This window comes from Sapajus apella, unplaced genomic scaffold, assembly GCF_009761245.1.
Source record: "Sapajus apella isolate SASKATOON/1434 unplaced genomic scaffold, GSC_monkey_1.0 scaffold1, whole genome shotgun sequence".
NCBI classification, from domain to species: Eukaryota; Metazoa; Chordata; class Mammalia; order Primates; family Cebidae; genus Sapajus; species Sapajus apella.
In genome coordinates this window covers 19,675,238-19,693,945 of record NW_022436941.1, presented here as the reverse complement: position 1 = coordinate 19,693,945, position 18,708 = coordinate 19,675,238, and the positions used below count along the sequence as shown (strand labels likewise).

General features: G+C 35.7%; 1 protein-coding gene across 1 annotated transcript in view; it reads left to right on the top strand.

The window, feature by feature from the left end:
- Positions 1-4,081, top strand: part of PRR16 (proline rich 16) — a 309,218-nt gene extending 305,137 nt beyond the window's left edge. Inside the window, exon 3 of the transcript XR_004266048.1 lies at positions 2,875-4,081. The gene's annotated coding sequence lies outside the window, so the exon portion shown is untranslated. The remainder of the gene's footprint in view (positions 1-2,874) is intronic.
- The last annotated feature ends 14,627 nt before the right edge of the window (positions 4,082-18,708 follow it).

Sequence of the window (18,708 nt, the reverse complement as noted above, 5' to 3'; positions counted from 1 at the left end):
CATTTTTAAATTTTATATTTACACATATTGTGACACAAATTTTTTATTATGAATGTTTTTTTTTTTTTAATATTCAGCTACTACTCCTTGGAGAGCAAGAGGCAAGTTTTATATTTATGGATTCTAAAGCAGTATCTGGTATACAGTAGGTGATGAATAAGTATTTTTGAACAAATAAGCAAATAATAAATTGATTGAAGTTTTAATAAGCTGTAGCAGCTTATTAAAGGCTGCTGAAGACTCCCATATTACATAGCTCTTAAAAATATAATTGGCACATGTAATTATCTTTGTTTCAAATATATGAATTATGTACCCACACATTTGTGGAAAGTCAGCTTTGTGTGTTTTTCATACTATTTTTATTTAATAGAAAAGCCGCCGGGCGCGGTGGCTCAAGCCTGTAATCCCAGCACTTTGGGAGGCCGAGGCGGGTGGATCACGAGGTCAAGAGATCGAGACCATCCTGGTCAACACGGTGAAACCCCGTCTCTACTAAAAATACAAAAAATTAGCTGGGCATGGTGGCGTGTGCCTGTAATCCCAGCGACTCCGGAGGCTGAGGCAGGAGAATTGCCTGAACCCAGGAGACGGAGGTTGCGGTGAGCCGAGATCGCGCCATTGCACTCCAGCCTGGGTAACAAGAGCGAAACTCCATCTCAAAAAAAAAAAAAAAAAAAAAGAAAAGCCAAAATATTATTGTAGGACTGTTGCTTGTTCATTAGTAACAGCTTGTGTGCTGGTTTCCTTTACATACATAGAGACATATTTCTAGATGATACAAAAATGGCACAAATAGACAGATGCAAGTAATGCTTTTGGGGTTATATAAAGTTTAGACCAGTTCTGTTTAGCCTTTTCCACTTTCCTATACAGATAAGCTCTAGCATCTTCTTAAGCAACTCCATGATGAAAGATTGTTTTTGACTACTTCTCTATCTTTCATGAACACCTTTAGTAAGGATGCAGAGTAAGCCCGCGAGTCACATTGACTTGTGTTCAGTGATTTTTCTGGTTTTAATCTTGGAGTTAGGAAAGAATGGTATTGATGTACTAAAACACTGTCACGATAGTTGGGTAACATAATGAAAATTATCACTTATTAATCTAATAGAACACTGACTAATAGCTTTGTCACGGAATGACTAAATTATTTATTCTGCTGTCTGTATGTATGTTTATGTGTCTATATGGGAGAAAACCACATTTTCTTTGGAGTTTGCCTAACTACCAATAAAAGAGTTAAAACAGGGGGTTCTCAGATGAACTTTATGATCAACCACAAATAGCACCACCCAATTTGTATATGAAGTGTTCAAAGCTGCTCAAGAAAGACAGATGGATAGACAGCCTGGGTAGGTTCTCTACAGATTATCTACCTTTATTTTCCTGAGTTCAAAAAGACTGTTTTGAAACAAACATCTGCCTGTAAACTACTATCTTGGTTCCAATCCCCTTTTTAATCCTTTTGTCTATCTCCAGTTTGATGGTTATGAAGTTGGACCCAGAGCCCTCCCAGGCCAGGCTCTACATCTCTGCTCCTCTGGGGTGGTCCCATTCCAGAGAAGAAGAAAGGGGGTCTAGCACATTGGAATTGAGGACCCATGGCCCTAGTTCATTTCTGGAATCTGCATGTTTGTCAAGAAGTTTTTCTTGTTACGAAAAGTTTGACCCAACTCTCTTGGGTACACCACCTTTTGTCCCAAGCATCTGCCAGAGGACGAGTCAGCCTATCACACATTGACTAAGCCACATACAGTCAGATCCCAGTTACAAAAGCATCCCCTGAGGCCACAGAAAAATCAACCACTGGATTTTTTTCTGCTTCCCTTGAGAGTCAGAGGTCACCTGTGAATCTGCCTGCAACTTATCACTGATTTGCAGTGATTTCTGCAAATCAGGAGAACCTCTGCAAGACAATCCTACTTCCTAAGAATTAAAAATACAATAAAGCCCGTGCTTTACATTAAAAAAATGAATTAAAAATGCAAAAGTGAAAAAACTAAAAACTAAAAAAAAAAAAATGCCCTTAAAGGCATTCGTCTGTCTCTGACTTTTCTAATCATTAATAAATCAATTAATCATTGTACTAAGTTTATTTTTATAACTTTCTGAACCTATTGTTTTAAGTCAGTATAAGCATAAATATTCTTTATTACATCCTAACTTAAATAGAAGATCATAGACACACTCCATATTAAGTGGTGCTAAACATATCTGATGTTGAGTAGGCAGGATGATAGTTGTGGCATTTCTTTTTGTTTTCCAAAAACATTCATTAATTAGAGATAAAGATATAATTTATTTTAATGTACTCATTTAAAAGTATTGCACATATTCCTAAAGTGAAGGAAAATGGCATATTCTTTACTGTATCAAGGAAGGATATCCCTTTTGTGATGTGACAATAAGTTTAAACTACATAGATTGCAATAAAAAATTACATCATTCTTACATTATAAAGTGTTGTGTAAATACACTTTGTGGTTATTATTTCAAACGAAGGATCTACCTTAATGGAAAAGAATTTCTTAACCATTTTGATAACTTATTACACTTAATGACAAATTTATCTGAAGTTCTAAACACAGTTAGAAATAAAGGAATATCTTTTAATTTAGGTATAAAGATACTACTGTTCTTAAATTTTGATGACTAAGTTATAAAATAATATATGAAATTTTAATGACATATATATTTAAAATATGTTTAGACATTCAAAATAAAATGCTTGACAATGTAAATAATTTAAAATTATGTTTATTATTAACAAATGATTGCTGCATTTTAAATAATCTTTATATCTGTTTGTTAAACCATACTTACACTGCTTCAACTGATCATATTTGTATTTTGTTTTCCTTCTTCTGCCAGCTCCTTCAGGGTGGAAGGAATACCTTTACTTGGGGCATGTCAATTTGTTTTTCTCACTTCAGATTCATCTTTATGACTTCTTGAGGACAGATCTAATTCTAAAGTAACCAGAAACCTGACCATCTCAGAGCAGCAAATCCCTCAACCTTGGAGCACAAATGATCGCTGACAACAGTCTGCATAAAATCATCTTCCTCTGTCTGACAGCCATGAGCAGAGCCTTGGGGGTACAAAAAGCCACAGCCTTAAATCTCTTCACTCAGAAATTACCATGAAGATAAAATAAATAGATGAAAAGGACTGAACAAGAAGCCAACAAAAAATAAAAACCAAGCCAACTCACCTTGTTTCACTATGGAAATAAAGCATTCCCAGATGTGAGACCAAGAAAATTAGTATTAAGCAATTAAATCTGTAAGTTATAAATTGATTTATCATTTGAGAAGGTTAAAGTATAGAGAGACAAGGTACCTGTAGCCAGAATTACACATCATTGCAAAATATTTAGCCAAAAAGAAAACTGAATGACCAGAGGAACACTGCAGCAATGAGCAGTCTTGGGACGAATGCTGTTGTTTGTAGAGAGAATGTTTGCCATCTTGTGTGTAGTCTCAAAGCCATACTGAGATAATAGCATTGTTGTCAATTGCTTGAAAAATTTTTGCATTCAATCCATCACCTTATATTGGTTGGAAGAGAAGGGAAGTCAGTTCTTACTGATTATTTCTCAGTGAACTTCTAATATTTGCACTGTCACTTCCATTCAGGGTAATGATGTGTGCTGTTATTTGCACAGATGGTCCCATGAGTTTTGAGACCACAGCAAGCAGTTTTTTGCGGGAATCCACAAAAGAAAAATGTAAGAATTCTCAAGACATTGCTTTTTCTTCCTTCTAAAAAAAAATCAGTTTTATAATAAAAAATGGTTTGATTTTGAAACAAATTTAAAAACTACAGAATAACAATGAAAAAGCATCGGTGTGGTCAAATGAATGAGAAAGGGATCAAAAGTTTTTATGAAGATCATTTGATATCATTAACAACCAAGAAGTCAGATACAGTGAAATGCACACTAAGCATTTGTGTTGAACATCATTTGTTCTCTAAATTAAAAAGTCATTTGTAATTTGTATTTAGCATATAACAGTTTTTATAGCCAAACAGCATTTTCAGTTTATTTTTCTAAATAAATGTGTTGTTTGTATTATTTGTAGTTGCTTATTTAATTTGGTTTTCATTACCAAGAAAACAAGCTTCTTTTTCTTTTTGTTGATTGGCAAGCTTTTGTCATATTAATTCAGAACTAATGGAAGATTGATATTTCAAATATTTTTGTAGTATAAAATTATGCTTTCTGTTTTCTAAGCTCTGAAAAACATGATATATTTTTCACTATGACTTACCTGTGAAGGGCTATTTTAATACTATAGTTATAGTACTATTAGGAATTAATTTTAATACAAAGGAACATTGCTAGAAAGCAGAAAGCTTGGGTATTGCACCAGTAAGGATTTTTTCTACGTTTTGTTTCTGAAATTCTGTTCAGAAGGTAATAATTAGCTAAAAAAAAAAAAATAGGTCATTAATCATGCCTCAAGTGTTCTCATGACTGTTATCCAGAAGTCAGTCTGCTAAGAACTTCCCTCTTTCTTTCTTTTTCTTTCTTTCTTTCTTCTTTCTTCTTTCTTTCTTTCTTTTTTCTATTTCTTTCTTCTCTTTCTTTTTCTTTTTTCTTTTTATTTCTTTCTTTTTTCTTTTTCTTTCATCTATTATTTATCTATATCTATCAGCTATCTATCAGCTATCTATCATCTACCTATCTATCATCTATCTATGAGCAGCTAATCATACTGGAGTGAAAACTGAACTCAATCAGTAAGGGCAGATTGTAGTGTACAGTTCAAACAATTAATTTTAACAATTAAAAGAAAAGGTCATTAGGCTTATTCCCAAACTTGATATAAAACCAAATTCCCAGTATATTGCTCTGTAATTTAAATTGGTTTACACTCTGCAATATCTCTTGGTACTTAGACTATCTTGCAATGTAATGAAAAAAATTAGTTTGATTTTGCATGATTTGAACCTCTGAAAAATAATACATAGCACATTAAAACAATCCAGCAAGGAATCAAATTGCCAGTTCCTGTGAGATGGTGCCATTTAAGTATAAATGCTTGGACTCATGCACATTATTTTAAAATTCATGCTGATTTTTTCAATCTGTAAATTATTTGAACTTATAAATAGGAAAGCCAACTTTCCCCAAAATATTTAACAATAAAATTAAGCATAAGTGATAAAAATTCTAGTTATTTTGTGCATATACTCAGTGATAAGCATCACTTTATCAGCTGTACTCTCTGGCAAGCCTCGAAAGACTGTAAGTATGCGAAACGATCGGGCCTGCTCTTCAGCAGGATAACTCCGGTAGTGGTTTATAAAGTGAGTTAGAGTAAGACTGGCGGTGCCCAGGCTAGAAAAAGTGTCTACAATTTTCTTTGAATTTAGTTTGTTTTTTTTCTCTTGAGTTTTGATTATATTTACTTTCTTAGTTATTTCACTTGTCCATCACTGTTTCTTCTTTCATCTTCAGCTTTTAAATCTGCTATTCTCACAAGTCAAAATGACTTTTACAAAATCTGTTCAACAATTTCCAGTTCCCACTGAGAAATACTACTTAACAGGTTTTTATTTTTAACTCAAAGCACCAATGTAGATAATCTTCACTTCCTGACCTTTGCTGTTAAGAGTGCTGGTGTCTTACATATAACATGCAAGTCTCTCCTTGCTGGCCCCCATTCACATAATTATCATGTCTACTTAGTTAAGACAATCTTACTTATTTACTGAGCGTTAACTATGGGACATGAATTGTGCAGGTCATTAGGAACAAAAGGGTGAGGAAAAACACATAGATCCTATTTTAATGAGTATAAAATCTAGTTGGAGAGAATGACACAAAACATTTAATTACACATTAACAAAAAAATTACAATATGCGAAATTCTATAAAGAAAAATATGTGGGCTGGGTGCAGTGACTCACACCTATTAATCCAGAACTTTGAGAGGCTGAGGCCATGGGGATCACTTGTGTTCAGGAGTTCAAGACCAGCCTGGGCAACATGGTGAAACCCTGTCTTTACAAAAAATACAAAAATTAGGTGGCTGTGGTTGTGAGTGCCTGTAGTTCCAGCTACTTGGGTAGCCCTGAAGTGGAAGGATGGCTTGAGCCTAGGAGACAGAGTTTACAGTGAACCAAGATTGTGCCACTGCACTCCAACCTGGATGATAGAGCAAGACCCTGTCTCAGAAAAAGAAAAGAAAAGGGAAAGGCATATGGTATGCAGATACCGCATGTCCAATGGCTCTAACCCAGTGGGTAGAGTAAACTTTGAACTGAGATCTGAAGTGTGACTAATGGGTAAAATGGGAAAAATCATATGCAAAACACTGCAAAGGGGGAGAAGAAGGTAAAACATCAGAAGACCTGAAAAAGTCTAGAGTGGCGCAAAGAGAATAAAGAGAGTAGTGCAGAGAAAACTGGTTAGATGGAAATCAGACCTTACCTATCTATATCCCACATAAATAAACAAAAATATGAAGGGTAAAAACAATATAAATAATAAAACAGTATGACGAGTTAAACAATATGAAGAGCAAAAACAGTAAGTATGCAGAAATGATGGAAGTATAGTCATGCATGGCTTAACAGGAATCCTTTCTGAAAAATGAGAGGTGATTGCATCATTGTGCAAACATCGTAGAATGTACTTACATGAACCTAGACGCTGTAGCCTATTTTACTTGCAGGGCACAAACCTGTACAATAAATTACTGTAATGAGTACTGTAGGCAATGGTAACACAATGGTAGTTGTGTATCTAAACATACCTAAACATAGAAAATACACAGTGAAAATATGGTATAACCAGTGGGACCACCATTGTATAATATACGTGGTTCCTTGTTAATGGAATGTGGTTATGTGCTGAATGTATCCAGTACAACAAATGTAGGTATCTTTAACTCCTGTAAAGACTAAGACAATGTTATGCAGCCATGTTTAACTCCTGAAAAGACTAAGATGACGTTTCCCTCCCACCACCACCTCCACCATAATCTCCCTCACTCATAAACACAAAGGATTGACTTGCACTGCCAAAACAAAGAAATGCAGAAAGTTATACAATGAAACAATAGGTTAAAATATTTCTGACTGAGTGCAAACTATAAGAAAAAGAGGGTCAAAATAAATACAATCATGACTCACTGTATTGTGCTTTGCTTTATTGTGCTTCACACAAATGTTGTGTTTTTTACAAATTGAAGGTTTGTGGCCTACATGGAGCAAGTCTATCAGCACCATGTTCCAACAGCATGCATCTACTTCGTGTCTCTATGTCACATTTTGGTAATTCTTACACTATTTTAAGCATATGCCTCATTGTTATATTGATATTCATATTATTATATGTGTTATGGTAATACGTGATTTTTAATATTACTATTGTAATTGTTTTGGGGTGCCAAGGATGACGCCCATATAAGATGGTGAACTTAATCAATAAATGTGTGTGTTCTGACTGTTTCATCAACAAGCCATTCCCCTATTTCTCTTCTGTCCTTAGGCCTCCCTATTCCCTAAGACACAGAATATTGAAATTTGGCCAATTAATAACCCTACAATGTCCCGTAAGTGTTTAAGTGAAAGAAAGAGTTGCATGTTTATCATTTTAAATCAAATAGAAATGGTTAAGCTTAGTGAGGAAGGCATATCGAAAGCTGAGATAGGCTGAAAGCTAAACTTCTTGTGCCAAATGGTTTGCCAACTTGTGAATGCAAGGGAAATGTTCTTGAAGAAAATTAAAACTGCTACTCTAGTAAACACACAAATATAAAAAAAAAAATAGTGAAGCAGCCTTATTGCTGATATGGAGAAAGTTTGAGTGGTCTAGACAGAAGATTAAACTATCCACAACATTTCCTTAAGCCAAAATCTAATCCAGAGCAAGGCCCTCAACGTAGAGACAATATCCTCCATCAGCAAAAAGATGATGACTCACGAAGGCTTAGATGATTATTAGCATTTCTTACTAATAAAGTATTTTTTAATTCACATATACATTATTAGACACAATGCTATTATTACACAATTAATGAGCTATAATATAGTGTAAAAATAACTTTTATATGTACTGGGAAAAAATAAAAGTGTGTGACTGTGACTGACTTTATTGAAATACTCACCTCAGGCAATGGCCTGGAACCAGCAACCTCTTCAAGATATGTCTATACCAAAGGCATTCTATACCAGAATTCTAAAGAATAGAGAATGGCATTGGAAGCATTTTCAGACTTTTATAGGATACAGTACTCAAAGAAGTTATAAAAAAATCATTCAGTAGTCCTATATGAATTCATAATAACTTCAGCAACTACAGGCAGACCTCCAATAAACATATACAAAAACGTGTTGAAACTAACTTGCATTAAATTGTGTTTGCCTATATTTGCCAGAAAACCCAAAATAATAAGTGTCTGTTTTTACCTGAATAGGCAACTCTATAAAATCATCAGAAATCAGGCTTCTTTAAACTTTCTGCTCTGACAACCTTAAAAAATAACATTTTTCCTCATGATGTACAACAGTAGGTGGAACTCCAGACATTTCTATTCATGCTCCAGGCAGTAGGATGAGGCGACAACTATCTCCTTCTTTTAAAAAAAACTTACTGAAAACTATTCACACAATATTTTGGTATATTTGGCATTGTTCAAATCTGAAGCATAAGGAGAATTAAGGAATATAGGCTTTTGGCTGGCCACATTGAATAAATTTGGCATTCTGACACTAAAGAGCCTACAGAAAATAAATGATGGTATACACAACCATCTAACTCTGCCACAAGACTTCAAAAATGTAGCACTAATTCATCATGTACTAGTTGAATATTGAGGATTTTAGGCATTAAATTATATGCGAACATGAGAAAATAAAATTTTCAGTGTATATTTTCAAGAGCAACATGATAAAGTGGAGTCATAGCATATGCACATTTAATCTTCAAGGATTTTACTGCACTCATGTTTATTCCTTTCTGTAAATATGTGCACAAGAGTTGTCAGATTGTGAGACTTACGTCTCCGATTGTGAACAGCTCATTACACTGTGATTCTGGTTCACAAGGCACAATACACTTTATAGGTGACAAAACAGATTGTAAGGGAAATTGTAACTGGGCATTCACACTCCATCATTATGATATTTTAATGAATCGGTAAATATACTTTGTCAATGACTGACTTGTGGACACTTTAGTAGGGCATTTTGTCACTTGTTTTTTGGAAGAAAGGAACACTAAAGTAGTCTAACATTGTTTTTACTCAACAAGCACTTAATGTTTTGGGGCACATTTTATGCTGGGTCTATGAAAGCATCCCTCATACTTTTTGATTTGGGTATGGCCAAACAGGGGATTGTTTATTGAGGATAGTGAAAATATCCAGGTGTTCCTGAGGCTTTGATTGAGAAAACAATAATACACTCAAATAGCTATGTAAAGAAGATCCATGTGTTCCACAGAAAATGCAGGTCTCCACAGTTACAAGCACTTGGCTAGCCACACACATATACTTTCTTTAGTCTTTTGCCAGCTACAAATGCGTAAAACAACTACATCTATCTGAAATTATTTGAGATTTAGAAGTGAAAAAAAGCACACTTTATAGCATGCAGTGTGATCTATCAGAGAGAAGGAAGTCCACAGAATTAAAGACACTGCAGTGTTTTTAATTATAAAGTAAAGATAATCCTTGGAAGACTAATTTAACCAATCATTATGATCAAAATGAGTGTTCTAAGCCACGGGCACATATGTTATACAAGCACCAGGCAATTTATCTGAGGATGCTATACAATGTATTTGGAAAGGTATCTAAATATTTCGGTAGTGTTTATTCTTATATTCTCTAATGTACAAATTGAATCTGCAATTTGCCTATGAATCTATTTTTCTGAATAATTCCATGTTTCTATAACTGAATACAAATAAAATATATAGTAAATTTTTAGTGAAACTATGAAAGTTAGACTGCAAAAACAAATAATATTTAGTGCATGAACAACAATTCCTTTGGAAAATTAGCAAGAAGGAAATATACAGTACTTTATCATATTTAAAGTAAATATACTTTACCTTAAAATATCTAGAAATTGAGGGGAAAAAGCTTGGCCATGAAATTAGAAAGATACATTGTGTCTTACATTACTTTAAATTCAAGTTTTCACTTTACATAAGAAATGTTTTAAAATCATAGTTATTATAAAAATAAAATAATACATATAAAACAAAAGTCCCCAGATACTACCATTTGCACACTCTTCTCTAGCGGGAATTACTGTCATCTTTGATGTAAATATGAATACTAATAGAAAAAATAGTATTGGTGTGTGTATGAACATGAGTACCTACATGCTTTACATTCATAGAATCATAATTTATATAACGCTCTACCACTTAAATTTGTTCCATTCCAAAATGGATCTTGGGAGAGAGGGGCAGGGCAAGATGGCAGAATACAAGTCTCCACTTATCATACCCCCAGAAAGGATACTAATTTAACAACTACCTATAAATAAAAATCACCATTGTTAAGAACCAAAAAGTACCTGGCTTTAACTTGATATTGCTGAAAGAGGCACTGAAGAGGTAGGAAAAACAGTCTTGAATCACCAGTGCCACCCATACCCATCCCCCAGTAGCAGCCTTACCCTACGGAGAGAGAATCTGTACCATTGGGAGAGGGAGAGTAAAGCAATTGTAAGATAGTACATTGATCTCAATGCTGCTCTATTATACCAGAAAGCAAAATTGGACTGAACTCAGCTGATGCCCACCCATAGAAGGATTGGTTAGACCAATCCTAGTCAGAGGAGAATCACTCATCCCAGCGGTTGAAACTTGACTTCCAGCAAGCCTTGCCACATTGGGCTGGAGTATTCTGGGGCCCTAAATAAACCTCAAATGTAGTCTAGGTCACAAGAACTGCAATTGCTAGGCAAGTCCCAGGGATGAACTGGGTTCAGAGCCAATGTGTGCATATGTTTGGGGGAGGTGGTGACATATGACCTACTGAGACACCACCAGGGTGGCTGGGAAAGAGCTGTCATCACTCCTCCCCTATCCCAGGTAGCATGACTTGTGGCTCCAACAGAGACCCCTTCCTTCTGCTTGAGGTGAGGTGAGGGAAGAGTAGGGAAGACTTTGTCTTGCATCTTGGATAACAGCTCAGGCACAGCAGGGCAGGGAACTGGTCAGAGTTGCCAGGCCCCCTTTCCAGGCCCTAGCTCACAGGTAACATTTCTAGACACTCCTTGGATAGAAGGGAACCCAATAACTTGAAAAAAAGGAGTATTCTTGTCAGGATTCATCACTTACTAACTAAAGAACCCTTGGGCCTGAAATAACCAACAGCCCTACTAGGTAGTACATTGTGGGCCTTGGGTGATACTCTGAGACTTGCTGGCTTCAGGTGAGTTTCAGCACATTCCCAGCAGTGGTCGCTATAAGGAAAATTCCTTCTGCTTGAGAAAAATGGAGGAAAAAGTAGGCTTTGTCTTGCACCACAAGGCACCAACTCTGCCACAGGGGTATAGAACAAAAAGAAAGCTCTTGGGGTGACTGATTCCAGAACTGGGCTCTTAGATAACATTTCTATACCTTCCCTGTGCCAGAAGGAGCCCACTGCACTGAAGGGTGAGTCCCAGGCCAGGCGCATTCACCACAGGCTGACTGAAGGGCCCTCATGCCTTAAGGGAACATTGGCAGTAGCCTAGAAGTACTCCCCACGGGGCTGTGGTGGCAATGGCCATGGGGCAAGGCTCCTCTGCTTTTGAAAAGGGGATGGAAATGTGGAAATAACTGCATTCTGTGATTTGAGAGCCAGCTCAGCTGCAGTACAAAAGAATCCCAGGTAGACGTTTACAGTTTTTTAACTCTAGTCCTTGGTTCCCTGATGGCACCTCTGGACCCACCCTTGGCCTGTCCTGAAAAAAGGCGTAACTGTCCTGAAGGAAAGGGAACAGACCTTGCTAACTTTGCCACCTGCTAATTGTAGAGCTCCAGGGCCTTGAGCTAACACAGGCAGTAGCCAGGGAATGGTTACAGGAGGCCTTGTGCTCAGTGTCATTGAGCGTCAGAGAAATGCAAACCAAAACTGCAATGAGATTTCATCCCACTTAGTGAAACCTTGTCTCTACTAAAAATACAAAAATTGGCCGGGCATGGTGGTGCACACCTGTAGTCCCAGCTACTCAGGAGGCTGAGGCAGGAGAATTCTTGAACCTGGGAGATGGAGGTAGTGGTGAGCCAAGATCATGCCACAGCACTGCAGCTTGAGCAAGAGTGAGACTCCGCCTCAAAAAAAAAAAAAAAAAAAGTAATGCTACAGATATTTGATTGTATTCTCGTTGTTTGATAGCAATGGTACTGATGTACGAAAAGTCTTTGTTTATTTCAGGAAATTCTACTCAGTTAACAAGAAATGAAACTGATAAGGGAGAAACACCTAAGTTTGAGAGGTAATAGGAAATTTCACTGGAGAAATGTCCTTTGGTGCAGTAATTATTCTTTTCCAAAAGTACAGATGTAGGCATTAGTTAAGGAAACACAAGGAAAGAAGATAAATATATTTCAAAAAGCAAAACATGCTCCTTAGGGATACTTATAAAACATCGGAAAATACTTTGTTAAATCTTATTTGCTGTGTGATGTCAGTCAATGTTAAGTCTTCCTTTTAAAGATGCCATTAAAGTTTTTTCCCCCTTTAGAATAAAATCATACTTTTAAGAAAAAAAAAAAAGCCGTTGTTTGATTATGGTATAAAATAGGAAATGTGTTCTTTTTTTTTTCCCACCTGATTTTTTTTTATTGCATTTTAGGTTTTGGGGTACATGAGGAAATGTGTTCTTATAATCACTGTGGCTTAGTCATGAAATTGCTTCTCTTAGAAATTCAACACTTTCAACAGGAGAATGCACATAGTAATTAATTCAGAACAAATAAAAATGTCCACTTATGTAGCCTAACAGTTATTTTAAAGGAAAAAAAGTATCCATTTGAATTCCAAATGCCAGAATATTCCATTTGCACATTGAAAATATTAATATTCTACCAAATATTAACTAATGTATGTAGGCATTAAACTTGTATTGTCATGAACAATTAGCAGATGGTTAAGAAATTAAAATCATCCAGTTTTCTCAGACAAAAACAACCCCGTTCCCCAAGAAAAAAGAAATAGTTCTAAACTGCTCCTTCCATGTAGACCACTCAAGAGAATACTGAGAAGTACTGAAGAGGAAATGGCCTTTGCCTATGGATTTTTATTAGCATGGTTTATTTTCTCCAGCATGTGTGCTATAAACTGGACACTCATGTTTTCCTAAATAAAATAATTCAATTTGCTAAGAAAATTAGAAATATTGAAGCATAACTAAACGCAAAAGAGAGAAGAGATAAAAGTTTGCTTTCACTTGAGATTTGAGAAGCAGCCTCCCTTTTTTGTGAGAAAGCTCTTTTAAATTTAGGTTTTTCAAAGCAGAAAAGATCTATCAACATTACCTGCTGGAAATACTGACAGAAATAACATGAATGTTAAATTACCAAAGAAACCCCCAAAGTAGTTCTCTTCAGCCTTTTCTGGAGGCAAATTATCTCAACCTACTGGCAACTTTAACTTCTAAAAGAGTCTTCATGAAATCCAGCACTTGAAAGTCATCAGCCTTCTTCCTGGAAACTCATAATCCTTGAGTTTAGGCTAGGTCCAATTTAATGTCTTGGTCTTGACTATTCTCCTTTACTCATTTAACAAATACCTAGCAGATATTATGTTCCAAATTGTATCAGGTTAATAGGAATGGAATGAAGAATAAAAAAGAGAGCTTGCCATCATGGATCCTAGAATCTATTTTAGAGAAGGGCAAGAAATCTGACAATTAAAATACAGTCTGATAAGAACTTTGGAACAGACAGTAGAGCTCACTCACACTCCAACCATTTTCTTGATGCCATTGAATTTAGATGCCCGAAAGTATATATATTTTTTCTTAAGAGAAATTAAAATGGCCTTAAAAGGAAACCATTCCATTTCTAAATAAAGACATTTCTTGCAGTGACATATCACTAAAGACACTTCTTGGAGTGACATATCACTTAAAGAAGCATCTTCTGTCAATACTCCACCAACTGGGATGGGCATAAAAGATAGAGCCCTTTCTGGGCTGCCTGTTAGGTGATACGTTCCTGACCTGTGGTATTCTGAAATGATTTATTTTATGATGCTCCCTTCCACAAAGGACTTGAGGAAGCCTATACCAAAGGTAATAAATGCAAAAAAATTCATAGTCACAAACTTGACTATAGTAGCAAAAGAAAGGAGATAAGGCAGATACTTTTACTGTAAGGGTTAATACATTTGCATTGCAAAGTATAAAATACGACTTCCTAGAAATCAGGGCAAAACTGAGAAATATTAAGCCATATAATTAATTCACTAGAAAGAGGAAAACAAAGTGCCAAGAAATGCAATAAAAGCCAAGAGCTTAACAATGAGGTACTGTACATTTCAGTAAAAGAAGTTTTGTGAGTGAGCATGCTAATGCATTCTGTTTGTTGTTCTTTATTTTTCAAGACTGAAATTTGAAATAACTAGATGACTGCATGTAAAAACCTGTCTCCTGTATAAGCCAATTTTTTTTGCTACTTTGGAGTTCCCAAATCCTCTAAGTATCTGTTTTTTCACGTTGAATAATCTCCCTCTTCCCCTGCTTGCCACACACTGTAGGATAAACTGGTCCCTTGTCAGCATCTCTGCAGAATTCATTTCTCCCTTTCCACAAATGCTTCACTTGCCTGTTCTCTCTGATTTTTTGGTTCTCAGGTCACCCCTTGGACTTGGTATCTTTCTCCACACTGTTTCTCCTCATACTGAACACCCTCATTCTCTTTTCACCAAAGCACAAATAACAGATGACTTTTTTTGGGTCTGGCAAATTTTACTGAAACAAGAGAAATAGCGAAGGATGACAGCCTAGCTCAAGGGCTAGTATTTATTTTAATTTCTATATTGGATAGTATTAACCTAAAATTTCACATTTTTCATTGCAGTATGTGAGGTTTCCTTTGTTCATATCCTATGCATTGCTGTCTCTCTTTCACATCCAAATTGCAGCCATCTCAGCTGACCACATTTTCAGACCATTCTGTCTCTAACTGCCTTCAAGCCCTAATTATTGTCATTTTCTTAAATAAAGCACTTTATCATTAAGACCTTCTTTTGCAAAGCCAAGAAAGCTCTTTGAGATAATTTCTACAACAAAGTCCCATCTATATAATGCTTTCTATTAAAAGCTTGAAATTAAGACAGTACTTGGGTTCTTTATTTATTTCAGGCTCAGGGATTAGGGTCCCAAATGAAAGGTTGTATGACTAATTTGTGTAAAAACTTGGGGATGTGAATGGAGGGGGCTATAAAGTCTCTTTTACCAGGGTGGCATTGACAAGGGGTGACCAATCCTGCTTCTTTTTTGGAACTAACAATGAAGTTCTTAGGCACCTGATAGGACAGAAAATAAATAGAAATATTTAGGTTTTTTATCTGTCCAAAGAAATTCCTCAGAAGTTGTGGGAGAGGGATTGATGATTTCACTGCGGATATTTCATTTTTTATGTTTCGTTTTCCTCCAATGACATGAGCACTGTCCTAAATAGATTTTTATAGATGAACTTATGCCCTCTTGTGGTAAAATGATTAACCTAACCATTAAGCTCGTTCTTTTTGTTGTTGTCGTTTGTTCCTATATTTTATTTGAGAAAGAGAGAGGAAAAAAAACCAAAAAACAAAGACCTGCCTTCTCTTCTGTTCACATTAATGGTTTAAGTTATCATCTGTACTGGTAGTTACAAAACATAATAGCCACATATTTATGTAATTCTATCAACTTGGTAGGGCAAAAGTCATTTGAGGGGATACAGTATGTTTAATTACTTTACAAATGTATTAATTATACAGGAGACAAATATGTTAAAAATCCAGGACTGATACTAACACTCTACAAATATTTAATCAGTATCTACTAGGTCAAACATGATTTTAAGAACTGGGATATAATAATGAAAGGAAAACAATAGAGCTTGTATTCTAATGAAAATATTTAGATGATAAGTAAACACAAATGTAATAGCAAATACAGAATATGTCCAATGTTAATAAGAAATATCAAGAAAAATACAGTAGTGTGTGATGAATGGGAAACAGTGGAGATTTGGAAAGTAAGGCTTATAAAAACACTATTTTATATGAAGCAGTATACAAAAATGGAAACCTAGGGCACTCCAGTATTTGGACATCAGAGAGATGTGGAGGAAGCACCAAGGAATTATGTGAACATTGAGCTAGGAAAATAGAAAAAAAAAACTAAGATAATTGAAAAATTATAAAAATGTATTTTAAGAGGTCAAATCCCAAATGACATGAAATGACTAACCTCATTTTAGCAAAAAGCATAATAGTCAACCAATTGGCAATTTATTTACATACTTTATGTTCAGCTATGTGTTAGGAGCAAATTAGACAGTTTCTTATAGGCAAGCCTAAAAGGGTTACATGGGATGATCATGATGATGGCTCATATACTGTCTGGCTGTGTATGGAATAGTGATGCTGGTCTAGAACTAAACATGGTGAGTAACACATTTAAACTCTTCAGCTTCACCAACCATCAACAAATTCAATTCAAGTGATATTTGTGAGCCACTGTATTATGCGTGATATTACACCTGCTTTGGAAGGGTGAAAGAACATACATACAGGCAGCTTGCATTGCTGTTAAGTCTGAGACCAAAATTGTATTGTTCAATTTTTTAAAAGCAGCCAAAAATGATTGTTTATAAGAGGCAAACTACAAAGGAGCAACAAGGAGCCTCCAATAATTGATGATTGGTGCAGTGTTATCCAGGGACTGGTGTCTTTTGCAGTGCTGTTACTGTGGTGCCCATCTGGACAGGAAGAGAGCCTAAGGATAATCGGTAGGTAACACAACAGGGGTGAGATATCAGGCTCAGAGATTAGGGTCCCAAATGAAAGGTTGTATGATTGGTTTGTGTAAAAACTTGGGGATGTGAATGGAGTAGGCTATAAAGACTCTTATCAGGGTGGCATTGATAATTTATGACCAATCCTGCTTCTTCGTTGGAACTAACTTGAAGATCTCAACCATGATGCTTTGGAGCTCATTTTCACTCCATGACCCTTATACAGTGCTGCTTTCCCTGAGCCTGCCTTTCTATCCCAGTTCATCCCTTTTTTTCTGTGTAAAACTTCTCGGTGTCAGTCAGGGAGGAGTAGTGCACAGCTGGCTCAGCTGTAGTCAGGTCTTTCTTCAGCTTTCCCAGCAGCTTAAAAGTATCAAAATAAACGCATTTCTGCATGCATGGAACCTGTATCTAGAACGTGAGCAGCTGAAAGCCTCAAGGCTTTCTGCCAAAGAGGAAAACACTTCAACATGCAAGTATTCATGGTTCCAGGATCTGTGCCAGCTTTCTTAGCAACGTTCACTACTGAAGGGAAACAGTAAGGAAATAGGTTTGTTTGATTTAACTTTACCATCACTACTGGTAAACATCAAATAAGCCTTGAATTCTGAGTACCAAGAACACTGTGTACATATAGAAAGTGCATCTGGTAATTATTATATTTTAAGAATTGGAAGATAGTCTGATCATTAGTAGGATGTTAGATAATAGGGGAGGTTGATGTATTTTTCACCCTCCATTTGGTTTATTTATTTCTTTATTCTTTACTCTCAAAGCTTCATATGTTAAATTGTTACTCTGAAGATCATTATAGATCTCATTAGTTATAACGGCAAAAACATACAGAAATGGTTATACTGTTACATAATAAGATCGATAACAAAAGAATTAAACATGACTTAGAGAAAAAACAGATTAAGGGAAAATTGACAAATAATTCTAAAATGTGTGAATAATGCTTACAAAGAAAAGACTATTAAGCACTTAGCTTCGGTGAAGACAAAGTAAATATAAGTTGGCATAATTAAGCCTTATTAAGTAGATTTTTTTTAAGTAAAGAGGAAATCCTCCTGGTAGTGTGTACTGTATTAAACGTTGGTTTACTGATTTTTCTTCAGTCTGGCATTGATTGATTTTTAGCCTGATTTCTCCCATTCAGATATTGGGGGAGGACTTGTGGACATTTATGTTCCATTTCTGTTCAGAGAGATAAAATGAATAATAACCCATGGCAAGGAAAAATTAAATATGATAAAATAGAAGCATGTGTATCCCCTCCCCTCATAAAGCCCCCAAATTTAATAGAATAAATTTTAAATGTGCAAAATTGAGGATTTGTTTTATAATTAACTACTGCTATGAACTCATATCAAATATGTAGAAAATATGAATCCCAGACAATCTTGTGTTTAGTTAGATGACTGTTGGCTTGGCATCAATTTGAACTGTATACAGTGGACATTAAGGCACCTGCTAAGTGTAGGAAACATTGCAAAATCAACCTATCATGAAAACTGCTGGAAGCCAAAGCATGTAATTTGAGTATCCATCTGGCTGCTGCTTAAAATAATGTTTGATCACACTTATCACCCTGGATTCCCAAATGCAGAATTTTGGGGCATGCAAATCAGAGCAGGCTCTTGTCTAATGGCTTTCCAAATAATTGACCTCTCTATTGCCTTGTTCCTTGAGGAGCTATTTACAGTTTTTTTCTAGTGATACTTCCATTTCTGTGC